Source organism: Cygnus olor, chromosome 3, assembly GCF_009769625.2.
Source record: "Cygnus olor isolate bCygOlo1 chromosome 3, bCygOlo1.pri.v2, whole genome shotgun sequence".
Lineage (NCBI taxonomy): Eukaryota > Metazoa > Chordata > Aves > Anseriformes > Anatidae > Cygnus > Cygnus olor.
In genome coordinates, this window is record NC_049171.1 from 117,640,791 (window position 1) to 117,661,127 (window position 20,337).

At 39.9% G+C, this 20,337-nt stretch overlaps 1 long non-coding RNA gene across 11 annotated transcripts in view; it reads right to left on the reverse strand.

Annotated features, from left to right (window-relative positions):
- Positions 1–20,337, reverse strand: part of LOC121067127 — a 282,439-nt gene that overhangs the window by 135,728 nt on the left and 126,374 nt on the right. For 2 of the 11 annotated variants that reach the window (XR_005818125.1, XR_005818116.1), the window contains exon 1: positions 16,579–16,701. The exons of 8 other annotated variants lie outside the window; for them this stretch is intronic. This is a non-coding gene — a long non-coding RNA (uncharacterized LOC121067127). Of the gene's footprint in view, positions 1–3,242; positions 3,296–16,578; positions 16,702–20,337 lie in introns of those variants that run through there. One more of the 11 variants, XR_005818121.1, reaches the window with a different exon arrangement.

Consider the following 20,337-nt stretch of genomic DNA (forward strand, 5'->3'; position numbering starts at 1 on the left):
CAGTGGGGGGAAAGGCATTTTCAATTTGAAGGGTGTGTAATGCAGTTTATAACACGGTATTAGATGAGGCAACCATGTTTCCTTGAAGGGGCACATACAGCACAGGTGAGACTTGCAGAAATGTTGCTATAACAATTACCCAGATTGTTAATAAGACTATGGTGTTATTAAACCAAGTGGTGGGCTGTTGCCAGTAATGCTATTTAACCCCATCATGGTCCTCCAAGAACCAGGTACTACCTATAAGAGAAGCACCCAAAGCCCCCCTGGAGGAAGCCCAGCCACAAAAGTTGGCTCAGCCGGCACCGTGGGGCGACCTCGGAGGTCCAGCCCTGTGCACGCAGCCATCGCCTGCCAGCCTGCAGCAGCTGTGGGGAAGGTCACGGAGGTTGCGCTGCCGCGCTCTGGCTGAGACCCGCTTCCACAAAGGCGTGCTTGGCTCCAAATTTACACTTGCAAAATACTTAACACCTGCACGTAGTATGAAAACTGGACATTTTGTGGCCCCAACTGTGCTCATCATCTCCCCTACAGCTTCATTCCTGTCAAGGAGGTAGCAAAATAAATGTTAGAATTAGGCCCTGCAAGATAGGCACAACACCCTCACAAAAAAGCCTGTTCTGTTACAAAACCAACATGCAGTACCCGCTGTAACCCAACACAAGGAACTCAAATTTGGACTAATCTTTCCTCAAACTTCAGCTTTCTGCCTTTCTGATTTAATTCCAAGTGCAATAATAAACACACTCCTCTGTTTACAGCTCCATAAATAGTGCCTTGTGTTTTCTGAAACAATGCAGCTCTGGGCTGTCTCTGTGATCGTTTATTTTATATCATCCTTAAGTTGCCATTTATTTACATTTCTTGAAACAGCTACCCCATGAAACAAATGGCCTGTTTTGTTAAGTCATGGTCAAGGATGTTTCCTTCAACTTATCACATCCAGAAATGCCACAGACAGAAATGCTTTCAGGCTATTTACTAAGAAAACTAACATAAGCTCCTTATCAGAAAATATTACATTTCCCCGAAAGGTGAACTGTTCTGTCAGTTTTTCAGGCCATGCGAAATTCCTTCTTTGCTCTGACAGGTCACTGAACAGAAGCTGATGGCACACAGTGGTTGCCCAGAACGTAGGCAGAAGCCTTCAGCCACACATGACTGCGAGTAGTGGGACGGACACAACGAGCCTTTTCCCTCTGTCATCTCTATCCCGGGGTTATATCCGAGGTTAAGGGCTTTTGTCATTTGCTTGGGGCTGGTTTGGGGCTTTTTTTTTCTTTTGTTTTTCCCCCTATTCTCTTTCACTTTTCTTCTCTGGACGCATCCACAAGCGCTGTCAATGTAGCGCTGAGCTGTGTGCGCACTGGCCCCTTCGGCTCCCCCCCGAACCAGCAGCCAGGAGAGCTGCCCGTTCCCAAGCTTAGCACACCACCTCTTCAAACCAACCATAAGGAAGGCAGAAGACAAACCACGTCTCATTATCGCTGTGTTTTACACTGCTTTCTGGTTTTTCATCCTACTAAAACCCAAATTTTATCAACTACAGACCAACAACTGAAAGTTTAACAGAAGACACAGACATTTAGATATTGTACTTGTTTTTCTCAAGCAAAGCAGCCAATATCTAGGTAGAGCTCCACAAGTTATAAAGGTTGCTCATGTTCCTGAGAGGTGAGCAACAGCCCCCCTGGGATCAACACTGTACATGCTTTGTGTTACACATATTTGCATTAAGCTTATGAACATCCAGGAAAAGCTCTCCATAATGAAGGTGAAAGCTACAGTCGGCAAAACACTTTGATTTTTGCGTCGTTTTAGACATGGCAGCAGCAGAAGCTGCCCTGCTAAATCCTGACACAGTGGCACACCCGGCCGTGTGACAACACAGACACATAGGCACGATTGATGTAAGCAGGCTTCCCTTGCGTGCTTGCAGAGATCTGTTAGATGCAAGGTTTAAGATCCAGACAGACTGTGGGAATTAATAGACAAGGAGAAATCCAACAACTGATGCGCTCCACTTTTTTTTTTTTTTTTCAGAGAAACTACTGTTTTTAATCTTTTTTTTTTTTTATTTGTCTGCTCAAGTTCAAAACTCAACTCTTCTATTTTCAGGAGAGTATTTTCACTGTGTGATGATGAGGGGCAGTAGAAGATAAAGTTTGAAATAAAAGCTTTACTACCTGACACCCTTTGGTTCATTTGTGACTCTTACTACCCTGCCCTTTCCGCCAATCATCACCTGTACACGGTCTGGATTTACTACTGCAGAGAAGCAGCCAGACTAGACATCGTTATACTCCATTCTCTCTGCAATAACACCAGCTGATCTTATGTATTTATTACAATTTATGAAGACATAAATGGCCTTATGCTCAGGCCTGCTACCCCTCCCTCACCCCCGAAGAAGTGCCCATTAAAATACCCATCATTTTCCTGCCAGCCTCCTTCACAGCAGCCTGAGAAAAGGCAGCCCTGCAGTGGGAACCGGCCATGGCTGTGCTGGTGGATACCGAGAAGACAACTCCCCAAATCACAGACAGCTCACATTTAAATGGCCTCTCGTTTTCATAGCTGGGGCTCGGGAGTATAAGTGTGGTCTTGGCTAGGTCACAGACAACAGAAGAAACGCAATTTTGCAGTTTTGTTAAAACTTTCCTTTTTTTATCACCCATTCCCATTTCAGGAGAGCAACAAATACCCTCTGTTCCTAGAATAAATGTCCACTGCGAGATGGGAATTAAAGAGGCTAGTGTTTATAGCAGCACTGCCATTTGATGCCAAAAATACGTCTGATGTTTCTATTCAGGAATAGGAAATAACACTCTGAACAGGCAAGTCACTCCCCAATGGACTTTCTTTGAATTTTCTCCAAAGGCTATTTCCTTTTCCTAAATGTGGGAAATACTTCCTGTCTGTGAATAAGCACAACCCATATTCTGAGAAGAAATTAATAAAACAAACAAAAAAAAACAAACAAACAAAAGGGCCTTTGTTCTGAAAAGAAATGGCACCAGCTATGCTCAGGAAGCATAAAAAAACATAACGGATGAGAGAATAGACAAATCCTAAATAGATTTCATGTAAGATGATTAAAAGTGCTTCCTTTGCTGTATATTTGGCAACACGTGAAATCGTGAGTCAGAGATGTATCCCTTTCCTCTAGTACTGTTGCTTGTAGTTCATGAATAAGTAAATGATTAAGAACATTTCAGATCTGGCATTATCAGATATATTACCTGTCTGTTGTTGTTTCAGTCACGCCTACAGTTCTGACCAGTGCCGAGGTTTCTATGTCTTCAGCCTTTGCTCAGCTCCACTAAGTAGCAGGAGACATTTCAGAATCCCCCAGACTCAAGGCTGTAGCTGATCCAGATGGATTTATAGAGCCCACCTTTAATCGAGACACTCCTCACTCGACCCCGAGCTGGATCCATCTACACTCACTCACTACTCCAGGGCTTGGTCGTGGTTGTTGTCTGCATGTACAGTACAGCACTAGTGATAAGGATTTCAGAGAGAAATCTATTAAACCTGGCAATTTCCAAAACAGCTCAAAAAAGTTACCACACGTGGATGTATATCATGGAAAAAAAAATACCTTTTTACAACATCCATAAAACCCTGATTATAATAAATGTCTGCTTAATTAATACATCAGGACATAGAGCCATTTATTCTCCTCTCACTTGCTATCATTCTCCCTGTTCAGATTTAATAATGCAAAAAGGTTGCTCAGATGCCAAACGGTAAAAATAATAAAAATACATTCATCACTGATACGAAAAGCAGAAATGCCTGGCAGTACTGCTGGCACAGAGAATACAGCCAAATTTCTTAACTAAAATCCAAATAGCGTTTCACCCAAAAATCTTCAAACATACTATGAAATATATGATATGATAAATAAAGCAGCCTGAAAAATGCATGGAGAACAGTGAAACAGGTGCCCAGAATAACCGTTATTACAATATGCACACTAAAAGGGGGGGAGAAAGGGGCAGAGAGAGAAAGGGAGAGAGAGGAAAAAAAGCTTTCAAGACAGTTAAATTCATGAGGGCTACAGAGCCTCAAATTGAAATTATCTCACTCCACACTGATAAATAAAGTAGCTCTGGTACCTAAATCATGACACTAACTATACGTTTCGATTTTTTTAAGTAGTGATTAGGTGGATACTCAGGGGAACCTACTAGCCTTCACAGAGATAACAGACTCAACTTAATATCAACTTAAAAAGAGACTTGAATTCTAACCAATCTCATGTAATGAATTGAAATTCTATAGCTTTCAGAGGAAAAAAAAAAAAAAGATAAAAAAGCGATGTGGCTCCATTCTCTAACTTGCTGTCAGGAAATATAATTTGTGCTCTCGGTGATTCACCTAGCTCATATGCAGCATGCAAATTTATTTCCCTAATAATCAGACCTGGAGATTGCCCAAGAGGATTAATAGCATCATTCCTTATGACCGCCAGGATATTATGCACCTCTGACATGGAAAAATTGTGTTAGTTCTACAGAGAAAACGCAAGGATATTTGTCCTGCTAGACAATATAATAGGCTGGTGCATCATCAGATTACAATGTCATTTCAAAAACCTTGAATACAAATAATGTACAGTGGGGGAAATGTTGGTACAACCTCCCTTAATTCAGTAGCCTTGAATTCACATGTATTTTTTGCCTGTTTTTTTTTTTTTTTTTTCATTATAGCCTGTAGAACACTGCAAGAAAAAGGCAGAGGTATTTTATATTAAAACCATATCTTTTTGTTTGTTCCTATGTTATTCTTTGAGAATACCCTATATAGACAGTGCAAAAAAAAAAAAACACATAAAATCCACTGCTTCCAATTTTTCAAAGAGCTGAATACACCCATAGCTACCGTATACTGTATTCTATATGTGAATACAGAGCAATTTATTTGCACAATTGCTTAATTTTGCTTTGCAAGTCAAAGCAATGTGTTCTGCCGGCTCTGGTATTCACATAGGAAGAATTTTAATTTTTAAAATCTTTTTTAAATGAGTTGGTCAGGAATTTTCTAAAAAAAGAAATGTTTCCTGCTGTACTTTAGACCAAAGAACACTGCCTTAGAGACAAGACAAAATTTCATTATTATGCGCATGGGAGCAATAAGATTAGCTCCTATTGCTGCCCCTAAGGTGGAGCAGCAGGAGGAACCAATGGGACGATGCTAATGTGTATGTTAATAGTATTCTCCTAGAAGAAGTTGGGATAATTAAACATGTACCATCTCTTTAAGACAGAACTGCACACATTTTCTTTGGATGGGTGTTTACAAGATTTCCAATTTCAGGTCACAGCCATTTCTGAGATTGCTTAAGAAAGAGATGGGAATAACTTATCTTATTCATGTATTCAAAGAACCTTGTAAAATGTGCAAAACATAACAGTTTTAAGGGGCAAAACATGTATCTTGCCTTGACAGACCTGCTTTATTATGTGTAGTGTTGTACACTGACCTAATATATTGAACATTTTTAGCTAATATACCTTGTAGGAACCAGCCTTTAATGTGATGGATTTTATAGTATCTCATTAGGGTGTGTTTATATAACCTGATACTAAACACATTTTCAGATTCATGTTCCTTATTAAAATTGTGAGCTGTATTGATTTTTAGTTGAACAGCAACAGAGTCATTTTAATATTAAGAAAGGCTGTTCTGAAGTTATTTTCACAGATCACAACTACGGCGACACAAACAGTGCACATCTCTCTCATCTTTCTTTACAGCCTCAATTACAAGAATCAGGATGTGTTACCCCACCTGCTTTTCCATTGGTTGAGCAATTCTCTTCCACCATTTAGAATACCAAAATGCATTTTTATTCATTGGTTTGGGGGGTAGGTTGTTTTTAAATATACACTCATGACAAGCCACCAAATAGTATTTATATTTTTTCTTATAAAGAACTGTGTGTTTTTAAAAACAAAACACTTTAATGCATCTGCTTTTCAAGTTTCCATAACAAACTGAGTAGCTATAGCAATGTTTACTCTAATACAGCAAACACAAAAACTTAGCATTCCGAGCAGTGTAAAAAAAAATAATAACTTTCACATCCTAATGTCTCCATTTTGTAAACCAGTCTTCAAAGGTAAATCTAATGTCAGCAATAAATAGAGTGGCTCCAATATTTCTCTGAGGAGTCATGGGGAAATAATGATCTTTGAGGCACTGTAAATAGTTTAAATTATTGGAAGGTCCTTGTAAGAAATGAAATATGAGAATTAAAAAAAAATAAACTCAATTTCTTTATTGTGAAGTTACGGCATTTGGAGGTAGCCCAAATTTTAAATGCAAATATTTAGAGAGAGAAATTATCGCCTCTGAGACAAGCAAATCATACACTTCTTCCTCACTCTTATTGATTTAATGAACAGTTTGTTAATATAATGCAGTTTGAAAAACGAAAAACAGACATAGAAGAGTAGGTGTTCCTTACGTTTCTGCATTTCTAAAATCAACCATTAAGTCTTCAGCAGGGAAAAGGCTTGAAATTAAATTGCAGCATCTAGAAACTACTAGATTTAATACAGGCACTTGTGTGCTTTCAATTTAACTACACCTGTTACTTTGCCACAAGACCACAGAAGCAGTTCAGGAGTCTTAAGTAATTGCTATATTTGGCTGAAGAAATTTTAGGTCTGGCCTGGTCCTCAGAAAGCAGATTTCCTTTTATTTTGCCCCTGGCATGCTATTCATTATTAAACATTAAAGTTGTGTCAATTACTTCCTTCCATAGTTGATTATTATCCCGGTTATTCTACCAGCTAATCAACCCTTTTCTAAAACATGTCTAGCACTGACTTTGAATTGATGTACAGAATATAATTATTTGTGCAAATTTCTTTTGTTTCTCGTTAACCACAGAAATTGGTTAATTACTTTAATCCACGCAAGCCCTCAAAAAGAAAGTATCTTGCTTTACCAATTTATTTTTAATCAATATTAGGCCGAGCTTTGAAAGTTGACAATTCAGCCAATGTAAGACACTGCACTGAGAGAAGAAAGTATTTTATACATGTCCTTTAAAGCGGGTTGAAAACACCTTCATCTGAAAGACTTCGTTAGCTTTATCAGATCCAAGGCTCTTCTGTTTGAGGTGTAATTATTTTACCATTATTACATGCAAAGCTTTTAACAACAATCGTTCCTTCTATTTAAGCAGTAAGTTTTATAATTTATTACATCTCTTTGGTCATCAACTCGGTATACAAACAGTTGGTCACCAGTGACCAATTACATTAAGGTTAAGCAACATAACTTTAAATTAGAAATAAGTTAATGTATCTTCATCAAGGGCCTGCTGTGTTTCCAGTGCTGTTTATGAGATGATACTAAATGTGGATATGGAGCACGCTCACTGGGACCAATTCCTATCGGCCTGAAAATGGGAAAGTCTTGAGCCTGCTCAGGTCCAGAGCTAATTAATGGGATAACATCTGCTTTACACATTCTGCTGTAGTAATTTCTCTCAACTTCACTGTGAAGATGCATGGGAAACTATCAGAGAAATAAGTATCTATGTTGAACCATATTAATCTGCAGTGGGTCTGAAAATGGGAATTTCAATTCTCCTATTATCCCAGGGATGGGTGGTGGGGCGAGGAAGAGGATGCAGAGCTTGTTTCTGTGGATTACACAATATGCAGCATAGGATATATATTCAGTTCTGTCTGCATTCATATGCTTACAAATATACTTGCTATTCAACCACATGTGGGTTTGGTTTTTGTGTGATTATTTTGTTTTGTTTTGTTTTGTTTTTAAAGAAAATGCAACAAGCAGATGAAGATGACCATGCTCCTCCTGCAACAATCAATTTTATCCAGGAAGATGGGGAAGTGGTTTTATCGCATTACTTAAAAACAGCATGAATTGCTAAAGAAAAAATACAGTTCTGTAAAACAGGCTTCAAAAGTGATAAGCACACTTACTTCATTTTATCAGCCTGTGTACAACACACACTGGTATGAAGGGCTATGCACCTATTCTGATTTGAGGTTTAAATAAATACAACATGAAAGGAACACTGACCAGCCAAAAAAAAAAAAAAGAAAAAGTGAGAATATTTTTCTGAAAAACCCACAGAATTCTGAATGCAGGCATCTCCTCACCTGAATCTTATCACTTTGTCTGAAAATTAATGGGCAATTTTAATTATAGCAAGATGCATTTTGCTCCTGAGTTTTTCCTGGTGAAGTCCTGCAGGGCACAGAATCAGACTGCTGAGGAGAGATGTTCTGTTTTTACACATGTATGCTTCTCTGTGTGCCTGTGTCTCTCCCTGCATATATGTAAAACAATTAAAATTTTTAATGTCTATATTGTAAACATATTTATGTACATAAAGCATATATAAATAAAAACAAATATGCAGGTCTGTGTGCGTATACATTGAGAGAGACATAAAAAAATAATTAAAAAAACAGAAACAGGTATGTACCATTAAATGTCTGAGTTTAGACTCGCAAAAACAGAAGAAATCACACTGTTTCTTTATATGATGGTGATTATTATTATTATTGCCTAAGTTATGATTTACAGGTTTAATTCTTTCAAGCTAATGCATACAAATGAATTGCATATGAACAAAAAAAAAAAAAAAGAGGGAGGTCCTTACAATAATGAAATTACATTAATAGTCATTCACCTTTACCTAAGAGGTTATGAGTTCATATGTCAACTCTATAGAATATTTTCCATAATTTGTATGCCATTGTGTACATTCTATTTATTTGTTTGCTACAAGGTATTGAAATATTCAGGCTATTGGGAATTAAATGCTTATTTGACTAACAATGCTTATCTGTGAATTAATGGTATAAAACATGGAGTTTTCTAAAAGGCTGTCACTCAGTTTTATTTATGCAGATACTACTGAGATGAGATTCAAGGTCTTTCAAAGAACACTAACATCTCAAGCTTAGGGGAGGAAAAATATTATTTACTTAACATTTTTAACAATCCTATGTAATTGTATGAGTTACTGGAATGAAATAGTGCTGGCTCCTGTCAGATGCAAATGACGATTGCACAATGAACCAGGATGGTACAGTGCACATGCAGAAGCCAGAAAGGCTTTGTTCTGAACTTTTGCGAGTGCATGTGTCTACAGGGAGGGAGTCAGGAGAGAGAAGGAATGGGATTTCAAGTCCCAGATAATGCAAAATTTGTATGTGAACCATTAAATTTGAGACCTGAAAACAGACTTGATTTTTAATTTGCTTAAGCATACAAAGATGGTCAGCTTCACCACTGTTACAATATTCTGATTTGCAGGTAGGGTTAATAGAAAGCACACAGCTACTGTTCTTTTTCTTTCTCCTGAAAATGTGCCATAAGGCAATACGGTTATAACAGGGGTGAATCCTCAGTTCTGTTAGTCTATCTACCCTGTCAATGTTATTTGAACCCTTATTTTCCTTAAGGGGCTCATTCAGCTGTCCTAATATGTATACAGTGATAATATAGTCATACGCATAATAAAAAAGAGCTTCAAAATTATAGTCTGCTTAGTAATAATGCAGTGCTGTGCTGGAGTGATTGGCAACTGTTGATCCAATTATATAACGGGTTGCTTCTTAAAATTCAGGGATATGAGATTTATATATAATGTGCCGTAAAGTGTAGAAGAACTGGACAGGAAATAAGGCGGGCTGAATTTTTTAGTGCTTTGATCAAATTAGAACCAGGTTGATGAAAGGAAATGCCTTGGGTTCTCTGCTTGAAGTTTTGTGTTATACAAAAGGCTCTTGAAATGATCAATTTTGCACATGTCACTCAGGAAGTTTAGAGCGAACGAGCCTCTGTCTGTGCCAGGAAGAGCCCCTGCAACGGATCACTCACAGTGCCACTCAGCACAGGATGGGAGAGTCGGCAGATGCTCAGAAATGAGCATGATGAGCCAGAGGAGGGACAATCACAAATTAGGCGAATACCCCAGATTTGCAGCTTTGTTTTTCAGGTTTCTGCACAGCCCTTACTTGACTCAAGAAACACAGGTCGTGAAAGCCAGAAAAGGGTCACCTGGTGAATACCCCGGAAATAAATGCAGGATTATCTTTGCTGCTGGTCTTTTAAGCATTTATCTAGCTAACTCACTAACTAGCTTTCATCCATTGTAACCCTCTGCCTATCCCCTGCTTTTAAAACAGCTACTATTATTTATGAAGTGCTGTAGATGTGCAGTGAGAAGCACAGGGACTTTTTGCTCTTATTTTTCCTTGAGGACAACTTAAAAGGAGAGAAAAAAGCATGCATGAAAAGGCACCTTGCAGGTAAGGCTGTGGTTCTTCTGTTGCTTGGTCTGTCTCTGAAGAATGACTCCATAGTGGCTAGGCCTGTATGAGACACAACCTCGCTGGTACTTTTCTGGGATCAATCTCACTCTGTACTACACGCTACTCAATGCAGAGGTTTAAATCCCACCGTTTTAGTCTTAATGCATTAACATTTCAGCACTCCTCAAATGCATCCTGGAAATCTGTCTTCTCCTCGTAACTCTTGTCCCCAGATCAGAAATTGTGAAATTTGAAGCGAGTCACGTAACTGGGTCCAGTACACATCAATGTGTCTGACACGGAGATTTAAGAAAAATACACTGAGGGGTGTTTGGGGCGGGTTGAGAAACAATTAAATTCCCAAGCTCAGGTACCACAGAATTTCTCATAAGCCTGCTGCAGCAGGGAACAGGCAGGAACTACTGAAGGAGCCACCAGTGTTAAAATAACCTGCTGAATTTCCATCATCCTCAGGGACTACCTGCATGGAAACTCTTCTGTTTTGGCCTATTTCCCTCTGCGAGGAACTCCTCCAGAAAAACAGGTTTTCCAGAAATAATATTACAGGATGGGGAGCACTGATAGATCAGTGCGGTAACCTTCACCCAGGCCTTCCAATTCACTTTTGTGTGAATTACATCAAATTGTGCTGGGTATTTGTGTTGGATGCAGAGGAGTTGAATAGCTGCCCATTTCTACACCAAAGCAGCTCTTTTGAAGTTGATTGGTGTTCCCCAGTAACAGAAACACTGCACAGTATCGAAAATGACAGGACATCACGGTGCAATTTCACTAAAAAAGATACATGGGGTATTATTTGAATAATATTTCTCTGAGTTTCAAGACTGGAGTTGGAGAAACGTCGTTACGATTTGCGCATGCGATTCACCTCCACTCCGGTGGCAGACATTCACTAGTGCACGCGCTAATAAGGGATAATTTGACAATATGGTAGAGGTCTGTCTTTCCAGTTCTATTATCTGTGAAAGATACAGTTCCTTGTGCCAACTTGGTCACGCAGCAGTAGCATTTTGCTCCGCAGCCAAAAAAACAAGGATCTGCCAACAGAGCTGAACGTTAACACGCTGGGCCAGGAGATCGGGATAGGAGAAGAGGATGGTGCTGCCCTGGGCAGAAAGCTTCACCTCCAGCACTGCCCGCAGGCCAGCTGACAACAACTCTCCCCACCTGCTTGGAAGCAGACATCAGCAAAAGCGCCAAACAACGCCGGCTTTCAGGGTGGAGAAACAAGGAAAACCTTCCCAGCACAGAGGTACGGTCCGGCCAGGCGGTGCTCCCCAGAGACACGCAGCTAATGCCTGCAGGAGCCTGGGTTTCTGTCTCACCGCGCTCCCTGAAGACACGCTCTATCATGACAACTCGGGGTGTTATGAAAACATAAGGAGCAGGATAGAATGGATATACTTAAAATAATAGTTTATTTAAAGTATTTCCCATAACATTTGCTTTCTTCTTTTTATCTGCTTTTTTTTTTCTTAGATCACACTTAATATGATTCCACTACATCAATGCGTGGCTGAAATTGAAAGCTGTATTCTTCTAAATGTGTTCCTAACGTTCCTTTTTTTTTTACAGAGCTGCCAGGGGCTATTCTGCATTCCCACAACTGCTACAAACGCAACATATTGTTTTGCAATAAAAATTAGCTATAAAAGTGTGAAAAATGCCAGAGATCCAAATGTGAGAAACAAGAGAAGGGGGTACGGCTTTCGCACCCTTTTAGTGGACATTTTATTTATTTTTCAAATGGAGTAGACATATTTATAGCTACTGTATTTCAATTATCTCTAATTTCACACATTTTATGCAAATTCTAGACATTTTAATTGCAAATGAGAAGGGAACTTATTTTTAAAAGTGGAGCAACACAACATTTCAGATCTCAATTTTAATTCCAAATTTATCTACATCACTGTTAAAAAACTTTTAAAACCTCATTTACACTGTGACTTAAAATTAGGCGCTATTTAAAACAAAAACAAAAACAAAAGACTTCCATACCAATTAGTTACACCTCCAAAACCTTTTCCACACATTCTTAAATCTTTTGTCTTTAAATCAAAATTTTTAGGTAGAAAAATTTAGGAAGCTGAAATGATACTATTAATCAGCGACATGTTGTTTTAATGAGAGTCAGTAATATAATAGTATTGTCCATAACTGATGAAAATTAATGACTACCCATCTTATTTTCTTTTTCTGCCTCCATGACTTCAATAACCCAGGACGTGGGGTATTAGTTAAATCCTTACTTAGCAGCCATTCAATGGGAAATTCTTTCCAAAGGATAAACCACACCTCTGCCCTTGGCTGCACAAAAATTCCCACCATGCACAAAGAGCATTAGTGACAAAGGTCACACCTTCCAAGTAGCGTTCCCCAGTAGGTTACTCTTACTGGACGTTAATAAGCGTATGGCCTTCAATGCTGAACCAAACGTGATAAATTCAGATCCTGTCGAACTGGTGCTGGTTTCGAGCAGGGCCGATTTCCTAGTGGATCTGGAGCTCCAAATCCAAGTAAGGGGCCAGGCGCCTAGCCATGATGCTGGGTTTGAGCCGCCTGTGCAGGGCGCTTGGCACCTATGCAGAGCCCTGCTCCCGCAGCCTGCCCGGTTCAGCACCTGCCCGCAGATGCGACCTGCTCTGGGGTAAACACCACCATCAATTTTGCCACGCAAAATCCATCCTCTGAAAATGCTATTCCCCAACCACGGAATATAGACTGACGACGAGTGCTCTTCTCTTCAGACAGAACATGGGCATTGATGCCACTCTTTGCTCACAAGCCACCACCCAGCTCTTATAAGATCTTTACGGCACACGCGTTCATGTTGAGGTATGCGCACGCAACCACAGGTTTAAAATCACACTGGTGCCTATGGAGCTCTCTAAGCTGAGAATCCAGTGTTCAACTTCTCACTATCCAACGAAAAGGCCTTTCAAAGTTCCAACTATTTACTGAAAAGCATAAAGTAATTTTATTATAAGCAGAAATTTACTGTCTGAAATGTGTTGTGTTTTTTTTTTTTTTTCCCTGCTTTCTTTCTATTCGGTAATTTATTTAAATGCATTCAAAAATGCATTCAAAAAATGAGACATAGCACTTTGGTTAAGACATCTGTATTTCAAACCAATGTCTCCAGGACTGTGAGCAGCTCTGTTAATACTCTTTTTATTTGATTAGGGTAATCTGCTGCTGTGCTGTCTTAATCTTTATCCACTACCTTTTAACCAATCAATATTTTAGGGTTATAGATTTGGAAGGTAGATGATAATTTTGTAGATAAACTCTCTAGGCACTGCTGACACGGTATGGTTGCATATTTAATATCTTTTCAGAGGATTCACAACTCCAGCAACATAAGAATCTGCCCAGAAAAAAAAACATTAAACCTTAAATTTTCAAAGCTGTGTGCAGGGATTTGGCCACCTGACTCCTATTAATGTCAACGAAAATTTAGGGGTAAGAAAAGCAATGTCTTTTTCCTCAGATCATTTCTTTTTTGAAAGGAACCAGAGAACAAGAGAAAGGAAATGAAAAGCAACTTTGTACCGCAGGCTGAGACCGGCAAGGCCTGCTGTTGGGGCAGGAAGTACACAGAAGCAGAACATTTGTTCACTAAAATTAGTGAGCATCTCCACACATATCAAAACAGGTAGGTACGAAGACAAGTTCAGAAGGAAAAAAAACAGGTTTTGTCTTTTTAAAATGTCATTAAAATATATATTTTTTAATTTTGTTCAGCTAAAGTTATCTGTTGCTTACAATATTAATTTTCCTGCAGATAAAATTAGTTGTCACTCCTCTGTTTATGGCCTAATTACCTTTTGTAAGGAAAAAACAAAACAAAACAAAACAAAAAAACATGAGGATGGGAGAAATGAAAGGAATAACAATAAAGCATAGCTATCTACCCTTCAGCAAGGGGGGGTACTTTGTGATATGTTACCTGTGGATTTCACTAGCGCTATGCTTGTGTTTCACATCCATGACACCAGGTTTGCTGGGGCTGTTTTGCCAAGCTGGGCTGTGCTGGCCTCTGCCTGCCCTCAGGTCAGTGCCCGGGGACGGGCAGGATGGGCATAACTGCCCTCGGCTACTTCTGCAGAGCTAGGAGCCTTAAGATGATTCAATTCCCTTTTCATATGGGGGACAGTCATGGAAATCTGGGGCAACGGCTTGAAATAAACAGCCACCGTAGAGTAAATCACTGTACTTTCACCTTGGAATTTTTTCCACTCTGATTCTGGTTTTGGAAATAGTAAATCGCTTTTATATCATCTGGAAGTGGGTGCTAGGCATGCCACCAAAAGGCTGCAAGACTTGTAAACAAACAGAGCCCGATGTTCCAGTACTACAAATGTTGGAAACTAGAACATTTTTGTCTCATTTCAGTCACCTCTATGCGAATCAATAGAACCTTCAGCTAAGGAGCAAATACCACAAACGCTGAGTATATTTCTTAGAGCTTTGCCCATTACATTGATGTGATAGGCAGTATCTCCTCAGAGATGAGCAACACTTGGAGAACACCGAGACGTGAATACGCTGGTTAACCTCAAACTCTAAAGCTACTCTGACCAGGAAAAAGGAAAAAAGTGACTATAAACCAGTCCCAATAAGACAAACATGAGAACTGAACTCCTTCCAGCTGACATCCTGTCTAGGAAATGGGTCCCCTGAGGCTCTTTGAGAGGAAGAGAGTATGTCCCTTCCATACAGGAAGACGCTAGATACAGTCTTTCTCTATTCATACAACATTCGCGTTAAGTTGCAGCCACGATGCCGTACCTACCTGGCAAAGCTTGGCAGCAGCGCATGCAGAAGATGAGTGAATCTGGCCTCAGATAGAAGTTGTCTTTTTGAAGCATTCTTTGGAGCATTGCCATGAGATCTGCCCAGCTACAGTTTTGAATATATTTGACGATCAAGAAATTTCTATCTGTGTTCATTTCACAAGAGGTAAACGTCTCCTTTGTAGTAGGAAAAATCCTGCTCCCTGGAAGTGACTGTAATCTCATCTGACATGCGGTATTTGTAAACGTACTGTGGTGTCCCAACCTATTTACTGTGTTTACATAAAACTCCCCGAAATCTCCACATTCCTTGAAAAGTTAATCCAGTACAAATATTGACTGGCTGTCAATTGAGCATTATTGACTTGCTGCAGGACTGTGCTTTATTGCCTTAACTGATGAAACTTGTTCTCCTTGCTAAACTTTTTGGCCTGTTTTGGGCCAAATACCATTTCCTAGGCTGCACCTCTTCCACTCACTGCGGTGGGGTTGTCTCTTCTGGTTAGCTAGAGTGATAGGACAGCTGAAGTACTTTGCCTTGTGCACCAGGAGCTCGGGGAAGGAAGCCAACAACCCAACCCAGTCTGTGTTGTACAGAAAGGACCTGCGCCAACACCATTCCCTTCTCCTGTAAATATTTGGCCACAGCAGCTCCAATACAGCGATTGCCCTCTTAGTAACCACATACAGTTGTACAGAGCTGAGTTTCCAGGCAGGCTGGAAGGGTCTACGAACACTTCAGCAGGGTCCACGAACGGTAACCAAGAAAAGCAAACGGACTACCAGGAGGCTTAGATTCCCAGTGTGGGAGTCTACACCTTCACTGGGAGCTGGTTGTTGTCATTTGGTTTGGTTAGGAATTCTGAAATTAGAAAAGCTGAAAACTTTGGATACTTTTGTGTCATTTAATCAGGAGTAATACAACTCGGGTCGACCAGAAACCAAAGCTCATGATACACACTGATCATATTCTGAACACCTGAGAAAACATTATTTATCATTTCATTTTTTTAAATCTATAGTTTATAGACACAGATAATCAGAAACCACAAATAACAACTTTCACATCATTCCCTGATATTGCAACAAATCCTACCAAACGTTTTAAGGTTTGACCCCCAGGTCAAGTGAAACTGACAATAAATCTTAGGATGGATTTGATATCGTTAAGCTGCAAAACCCCAAAACCATTACGAAAGATTTATCAGAACTTATAAGAAATGAACCCAAAATATTTCAGTCAGGGCAAGGAAGGACAAAAGGGTGGAATGGTACACAGGTAAAGAACCACAGAACTTGGATGTCCATGGCAACTCATAACGTTGGTACTCCTTTCTGACCTCAAAACAACATTTAAGAAGGAATTTGGTGAAAATTGCAGTTAAGGCAGACTTATGTGCGTGTATCTCACAAAGGAATGGAATAGAGTGGACACTTACACTTTGCAGGAGCACTATCTGCGTCTCCACACGGGGATGCTTGTCATACTGTGTACAACTGCAGGGCAGTATTTGGTTCTGAGACAGGATGGTACCACCATCTGTTCCTTCTGTTCTTATCAACGGTCTAGTGAGAGAAGGGCACAGAGAGGAAAAATGAATGGGGATATGTTTTCTATGTCTTATTACTACTTTTTCAATTCATATTCTTTATTAATTTTTATGTCAAGCTTGGGTGATGGGACAGTCCAATTCTTTTGATTGAATATACTCCAATTACCTTTTTTGGAACTGAACAAAGCCACGACAGTTTTGCTTTCAGATTGCCAACCACACAGCAAATTTATTCTTGCCTAATATGTTTTATTTATTTCAGCCTTTACAACACTTTTTGTTTTTTTAAAAACAGGACTTCCTTTACTTTTAAATAAAAGGCTTTTAAACATTTGACAAGTAGAAGAATCTACCCTGGAACACCAGCTATGTCAAGAACATCTGCCCCTTGTTAAGATACTCTAGCTAACTTAAATAAGGTTAAATGTTGATATTTTCATTAGCTCAGTTGTTATTAAGTGTTTTTTTCTTTCTTTTTAAAGTCATCACAATTTTTTTAAGGGTCTGATTTGTGATAAGATCTTTTTTTCTTTTAACAAAACATGTGTTATCACTCAAATCCTGTCAAAGGAATTCAAGGTGTCTTAAGCAGTTTAGCTAACAGCCTCCAAGAGCGTCACAGTAGTACTGCCATATGTCCCAGACTGAAGCAACTGTCTCCTCTGCTCTTCCTTCAGCAGACCCCACGCTGCTCGCTGTTATCCCCACTGACCATTGTAAAGAGCAAGAACAAGTGCTGTGTCAGATGGTAAGAGAGCAAACAGAGCTGCCCTCAAAAAAGCAAACAAATAAAAAAAAATGCTAAAGAAGACAACTGATTCAACAGTGGCTACCCTCTGCCGGATGTTACTAGGAGTTACTTTTTTCCTGTAAAATGTTATTTGGATATTAACCATGAGTTGGGAAAATCAATATCATAACAGGCCTCTTCCTCTTCCAACAGGTTTAGCCACAGAAAATGAAATTCTCCATTTAACCGACAGGCCTGATATTATCCTCATTGCCGTAAGTGTGCTACTGCCTGAAAAGTCATGGCGCATCTGCAATTTAAATAGCTGGTGTGACACCTGCAGTCACACCTCCGGCAACGCTGTCAAACTCTCCCGTCCTGCCCCAGCCATGGGGGCTTCGCCTGGCTTGTACTTCTGCAATAGAAGTGCTCTGGGGCAATTCCTCTCTCAGACATGCTCCTGATGTGTGAGCTCAGTCAGAAGATGAAGCGCTCCATGAAAAATATATATATGTATTTTACATACTGTAACTGACATTAAAACCATTTTCCGGTGGAATATGTGTAGCTACTTTCTGCAGGATTCAAAAAGAGGATTGAGAGTACTCTGTAGCTGTTGGTCCATTTTCACCTCCTGTTCCTCGTTCACGCAGCTTAGCTCAGGCACAAAAGGAGCCGCTCGTGCTCTGACACCTGGCACCTGCGCGATCACCCCACATCCTCCAGCAGGGCTGCACGGGGCCCTTGAGAACGGAGCTGCCTGGCAGAGGTGTGCATCGGGCCGCAGGAGTGGAAACGTGCAGCACAACCAGCCTGGCTAGCACTGGGTTTGAAAGGTGAGACATAACCATTTCCCATACAGATGGCATATCAGTTTACATCTCACACTGAGAGTTTGTGCTTGGTTGTACCAGAAAAGGGAGAAACAAATTACAACAGAGTCAGAAAGCCCCTGCAAAGCGAGGCTATGGGGGACCCCAGCTGTACTTGAACCAACCACAATCACACCATCAGCATGAGGTGTAAAAAGTGCCAAAACAAGATGAAAACACTGATGCTCCATATGTTAAAAAGCTTGGGTTTTGCTGTAGCCCAAAATCCTTCCCTCCCCACATACCTGTACATAATAATAATAATAATAAAAAATAAGCCCTCGAGATCAAATAGTCAGTGGCATCTTAAAAGAAAAAAAGAAGACAGGCTTAAGAAACCAAATCCTTGTAATAAATAATATATTATGAGTTAAGGAGATGAACTGACAAAGTGGTGCACCTCTAATCTCTTCCCTGCAACAGCGAGAAGAGCTGAATCACTCACATGTTTTTCTTTAAGCATGTTCACGAATTGTTCCTACTCTCCACTTTCTCTAAGAATATCATGCTTTACTAATTTACCAGATTGACTAAGCTACACATCAGCAGCATTGTCAGTTTTAACCTGTAATTTTACCTTGTAAAAATATAATTTCTGAACATTTTCTCACTAGAATATAATTGACTATTTCAGGGCAGGTTTAAATTAGGGCTGAGAGAATCAAGCCATTTAACTGATGCAAAGTGAGCTCTCTTTTTGGGGTTCAGAGGCAAGACCTTTTCTCACAAACCTCCCATGTTCACTGCTCGGCAGCTGTGGCTCTGACATCAATCTAATGTAAATTTTTCATGTGCCCATACCTGGGGACTCACTGCAGCCCTGCAGAGCATCAGGGGCCATTCCACTCAGGACTCCCAGTCACTCATTTATTTCAAACCTGAAATGACACCTGTTCACCTGAACTATGATTTCAAATAATAATCTCTACAAGAAAAACACTCGGAACAGCATGGCAAAGGTGCCATGCCCATAAGGAAAGCTACCTGGCCCATATTTCTGAGCAGTAAGATAGATGACACCTCTTTATCCCTTCAGCCTTCCACTGAACATCACGCAGCAGGTACCTCCCAAAGCATTGTACAGCTATTGCAGGGCAAATTCCATGAGCAAGGACCTCCCACCCTACACCCCTTCTGTGCTTCTCTACCAAGAACATGTCAATTCGGTTCCTCCTCTCCCAGCTTTGCCATCTGGGGAAAAAAAAAAGGGCCTCTACAACATCCAGCTCCCGTGCTGGAGGCACCAGCTTTTGTGAAGAAGTACACACCTTCCAAACAAGAACTGTTGAAAGAGAGAACGCTTTTGGTGTAATACACCACGCGGGAATTTTATAATGAAAAGTCAGGCAGTGACATAGAACAAAAGACTTCATGACATGATGCTTATTTTTAGAATGAGTGACAGTTTGGCATTCTGGTGTGAGAGGTGTGAACGGAATAAAACCCCTATTTTGCTTTTAACAGCTCAGAAGCTGGACAGATTTTTTTTTAATGTAATTATTTTTAGCATGGCATTAGCACGTTTTCATGCCTGCATAAGCCTGGTATATATGTGATTGCACTAAAGACCCCTGTAACTTGACAGGTCAAAAAGTAAATGGTGAGAATGTAACTTGTTTGTATTTGAACTAAGTTAGAAACTCTTTCAGTGACAAATCATACCTAGCCACCTTCTCTAATTTGTTTCCTTAGTCCAATAAAGCATTTCAACTTAAAAGGAATAAAGAAAAAAAAAAAGAGAGACAGAAAAAAGAAAATGAAGAAAAGAGGAAAAAGGAAAAAAAAAGAAGACAGGTGCAAACTTATAATAGGGCAACAACAGAGCATTTTGTTAGCAGAAAGATAAATTTCAAATTCTAAAATGATTTTTCTTACACTAGTTATTTCAGTATTGCGGAGATTTTTGAATGATGCAATGATCATCAGAAACAACTTTGCCCACAGCTATGACTAAATGGAGCTGTTACTGGTCATCAGCTCACGAGACCACACTGACACAGCTAACGCTCACAATCCAAGCCAAAGACACACAGGTACAATTGA